This window comes from Mastomys coucha, unplaced genomic scaffold (assembly GCF_008632895.1).
Source record: "Mastomys coucha isolate ucsf_1 unplaced genomic scaffold, UCSF_Mcou_1 pScaffold8, whole genome shotgun sequence".
NCBI lineage: Eukaryota > Metazoa > Chordata > Mammalia > Rodentia > Muridae > Mastomys > Mastomys coucha.
In genome coordinates, this window is record NW_022196914.1 from 29,322,986 (window position 1) to 29,328,120 (window position 5,135).

At 41.7% G+C, this 5,135-nt stretch overlaps 1 protein-coding gene across 2 annotated transcripts in view; it reads right to left on the reverse strand.

The window, feature by feature from the left end:
- The window catches only part of LOC116083958 (zinc finger protein 58-like), a 149,805-nt gene extending 149,109 nt beyond the window's left edge, over positions 1-696 (reverse strand). The window contains exon 1 of one of the 2 annotated variants that reach the window (XM_031360795.1): positions 500-696. The gene's annotated coding sequence lies outside the window, so the exon portion shown is untranslated. The other variant, XM_031360798.1, reaches the window with a different exon arrangement.
- Positions 697-5,135: the final 4,439 nt, after the last annotated feature.

A 5,135-nucleotide genomic window follows, 5' to 3' on the forward strand; every position in this document is an offset into this window, starting at 1 on the left:
TTGCTATAAGCTGGCTACAGAGTACACGGGGACCAGAAACCCCATTTACTCTAAAGACACTGAGGAATCGCGCAGGCTCCAGGTGAGAGTGGGGCAGCCAGGGAAGTGTGCGGCAGCCAGGGAAGTGTGCTTCCAGCAATGCAGGTCTGTGAGCTCCTGCACTCTCTCAGGAGCAGGTAGTCAGCTGACCACCATTAGTGTGTAATTCTGGCCCTCGCACTATTATCTACTCCCCCAATACTAAGCTGCTCCAGTGTACCAGAGCACCAAGGCAGACTCAGGCTGCACGCGGTGTCCTAAGGAATCCTTTCACTCAGGCCACAATCCCAACCGCCCTGTTCCCTCACTCCAAAACTGCAGCCACACCGGTCCCGGCCAGTTCAGCACAGCAAGTCCCAACAGCTTCTTCAGCCCTCTCACCCAACCCAGATCCGCTCCCTCCGAGAAGAAGCCCTGCTCCCCTCACAAACCCCCAGCCTAAGCTGCTCCCAGGACCAACCTGCTTGTCACAGACAACAGAAGTATACAGCCGCACCCTCTTTCCGCCCAACTTTGAGAAACACGTACGTGTACAAACTTGAAGTCAGAATGGTATTTCCTGGAAGACTCCCCGTGGTCACAGTAGTGCGGACTACATCTCCCAGAAGTCTGTACGAAGGAAATCGCGGAACCTAAGGTAGGTGACTTGTACTGTACAAGGTTTTTGATGCAGGTAACACACAGTAGATTGGACAGAGGAAGCCTTATCTGCTGAAAGCTATGGGTAAAGAGATTGGATTCCACGCCCAGAACAACAACGGAGATGTATGGATATGAGACGAGCCTTTGTCAGAAACTTTTGGCTTTGAAGGGTAAAAGAAGAATTTTTTAAAGGTCATTTAGTAGAAATATATAGTGTATAAGCTTTTACTTAAAGAGCATGGAAAATTTTCTCTGCACCAAACCAAGAATGCAGGGCAGCTGGTTCCAGGAACCGGTTGAGCATGAAAGCAGGATGTTAGTCATCTAGGTGATTCCTAGAAGAGGTCAGCCACAAAGTGAGTGAGGATGAAAAGACCACATTCTTGACAATAAACAGGCCGGGTGTTTTCCTTATGACCCTGACTAAATCACGGGTTGGGTCCCTTTAGAATTTTCCACTGTTTTTATGTTGTGTTCCCATGGTAACCCCTCACACACACACACACACACACACACACACACACTCCCTTGTGTGTTTATTCCCTTTAAATACCCTACACTTCTTGTGCTCTAGATTGAACTCCTCTGTCCCTGCTTGGGTTAAGAGCGCGACCCTGGTGCCCTGGTGTGTCTTGAATAAACCTCATGCTGTTTGCATCAAGATCAGTCTCTTTTGAGTCTCTGGGTGGCCATATTCTCCCCTGACTTGAGAGAGAGTCTCCCCTCTCAGGGTCTTACAGCTTACAAGTCATTTCTGGTTGTAATTTTAATATTACTACTCCTTGGAAACAAATTGTTGACTTAATTGTTCGTTAAGGTAACAAAGCAATACACTAAGGATGGTGGGAAGGAAAAGTCACTTTTTAAGATGATGGCAGCCTGACTGTGCTCCTAGCTCCTCAGTGGCTTCTCACAAATGGACTGCGGATACAAAGCTGGATTAGTTTCTGCCCCAACAAGCTTATATACTTTTGTGTTTCTACTTTTTGAATATATGGAAACAATTCCTCCAGGGCATTGCTAATATTACACATACATGAACACATGCTGTTTTAGCAGACTGAGGAGGTTGACTCTGAAGATAAAATTTGACATTCCCAAGTCACACCCAAGCTTGTGTGTCTCTAAGGTTCGTTAAATCTCCTGTCCTGAATTAATGCCACTGACTCTCGGACATTGAAAAAGAGATCAACAAGCAACCCAAGAAGGCATTGATTAGAAACAGCTAATAGGCTGCCTATGTCCAACAGAGACTACCACTGGTTTTCTGTTGGTATAAAGGTGTCGCAGATCACATATCCAGTCATTTCTCTAACTTGTATGCAGTTGAGACACAAATGCACAAGGCTTCAAGTTTTACTGTGGAAACAAGAGTGTAGAGAGTACAAACATCTTAAAGTGGTATCCACTGTCTAGTAGCCTGCAACTAGGATTTCCTTCCAGAGTCTCAGAAATCAGTGTAGATGAGGCTGCTCAGGGATCTCATGGAGTCAATTCCTTGGCCATTCCTTAGATCCTATGAACTAAAGGCCAGTACTAAACTTCAACTGTAGTGGAGTCTACTCTACTGTGGAACACAGACTCAAAGTAGCCTCTGAGACTACAACAGCATAGACTAATGGTGCTGCAATGAACACTGGAACCTTACAGATCAATACTTCACATCCATAATGACCTCATCCTATTGGAACCAGGGTGTTAGCCTCTGCCCTGTCCCTACTAATTCAATCCTGGGCTTTTGCTCAGACAACCTCATAATTTACTGTATGTAGATGTATATGTGCCCCCATATTTACTGCACCTTAATTCCCAATAGTAAACAACTAAAATCAACATAGATATCCATGAAAATATTAACAGAATATAATTTGGTAAATAGAAATTTTTATTACAGGGAGAGAGATGTTGTTTAGCTCTAAGAAACTGTAATCACAAGATTTACAGAAAAATGGGAGGACATAGTATGTATGTATGATATTGAGATTAGTCTTATAAAGGTAAACCCTGCATGTTCTTCTTCTAGGTGTTTAATCTAGACAGTACTATATGTACATATGTGAGGACATTTGCATATGGGTACAGTATGTTGTAGGCATAATGTTATTGTGCACTGTGTAAAGATTATCCTTGTATTACTCAAATCCTGATTTTTCAGGCCTCTATATTGTTGTAATCCAGACATAGCACTGTACTGTTTAAACATCTCCCCTCTCAAGTTTGTGTAAACATTCCTTCCCATTTACTACCCGCCTCCTTAATAAAAGCTGCTCTGTCAGCGGCTAGACAAAAGAGAGAATAGGGCAGGACTTCTATTAGTCAAGGGAAGGGGAGAGAGAGGAGCCAGAGAGGACAGGCCAGGAGGAAGCAGTCCAGGAGAGACATCATGGAAAAACAGCTGAATCCCAGAGAGCAACATCAATACTAAAATGCAAGTATCTCAGGGATTTGGGCAGGGAGGTAGCCAGATTACCTAAGAGGATTTGTATAGATTAACTGCCAGGTTATTTTGCTATAACGTTTATCAAATAAACCTTAAATTCTCTATCAAATTCATTTGGGATCTACGTAGGGATCACTAAAGACTGTCTACATTTAAAATGTATTTAGAGTATGTCATATAGAAAAGAGAGTAATAGAGATTAACTATTAGGGCATGAGGAAAAATTTAAAGATGGTATGAACATTGGTTGTGAAAGAGGACCTAAAGTAACTGATTATCAGTCTCCAAGTCTGTGGTGGATTTTCGTTTTCATAGTATATAAACACATAAAACGTAATCATTGAAGATCATCTTAAATCCAATGTGAACACCTTAGATTCTATACTGAATGTCCATCCTGACCGTGCAGAAGTTCATGTGTTCTACTGTCTTAAGGTTTTGTTATGTGTAATCATAGTGTGTAACATCTTAAAAATTGTTTCAATGCTTTATATAATAGGGTTTAATGTTTAAAAAGACAGAAATGAGCAATGGCATCTGAGAGTATCTGTTAAACTATTTACAGAAATGAGCAATGGCATCTGAGAGTATCTGTTAAACTATTGACTTCTGACAGGATATGTTTGCCCTGTACTATATATTCCTGAAAGTACGTGTCTCTGCTACACTATTTAGTTCTGACAGTCAGTCTCTGCCATATCCTATTTACTCCTGAGAGTGTGAGTCGCTACTATACTAGTCACTTATGCCCTGGCCCCTTAAGAAGCTTCCCCCACAGATTATAGCCCTGAAAATATCGTTCTCTTCTAGAACAAATGTATATCCATAGACGTCATTTCCATTTGTAACCATATCTGCCTCTGTGCTACTGACATAACTGATGTAACTAAGTCTACAGAGACTCCAAGCAGACAGAACACATTCAGTCAAGTACACAGAGCAAACCTGGTCATTGTTCAAAGTGCCTTGCTGGACACTTCTTAGCCATTAAAAGAAAAATACAAAATAAAAAAAACCTTAAGTGTGTGACCCTTTCTTTTCAATGTTATTGAGTTCTCTGTGTTTACTCAGTTCTGTTTTCTAGCTAATAGTTACACGTTACATGACACTTATATGTAAATAAACTCCTTTTTATTAAAATCTATTATTGAAAAATATATAATGTGTTATCTTTTTAACATTTACCCATTACACTCATTTGGCTGGTATACTCCTTCTCTAACTTTAACAATGATGGATAACAAGGAACCAAAGCAGCTATGATAACCAGGTATGTAAAAGGGAGGAAAAGGAGGATGAGCAATCTGTTCATCTTTCCTCTGTTGAACTCATGGCAAAGCCGAGTGGAAGATTCAAGGCGAGTCTGGCGGTGGCTCATCTCTTGGCATCATCCCTGTCTACAGGCCAATTGCTATTGTGCCCAGTATAAAGATTATCCTTGTATTATTCAAACACTGATTTCTATAATCCCATATCTGGCTACAATTGTAGAAACCAAGTTCTGAGAATATAGAAACATCTGTCTGTTTTTGCTGGAGTGAGTTCTGGGAATATAGAAACAAAGTTTCAAAAGTGTGAAAACAAAGTTTTGGTGGTCAGGATATTGAGTCAAAATGAGAATGACCAGGCTAAGACCAGCCAAAACAAAAATAACTGGTGGTCAGTCTGACCAGGCCAAGCTGCAAAAGAAGATTAGCTGTTCTACGAATAACCCCCCACCCACCCATCCCACCCCGTGATGAATTCCCAGAAAACCCCCAAACTTTCACCCTGACCTTATCATCAAAAAATTCACCCATCACTCAGTTCCTTACCCCAAGGAACTTTCCAAACTCAGCTCTTTCCCAGGGACTTTTCAAGGTCAGGTGCAGAGTTAGATAAGGATGAAGTTGGCTGACCAAGCCAAGAATAATGAGCAAGCCAACCAATGCCTGAAGAGATCCTTCGTCCTGTGCTACACCAATCAGAGTGAGCCAGCTACCCTGTTGCCTAAATCTGCCCTCTGCAAGGTATA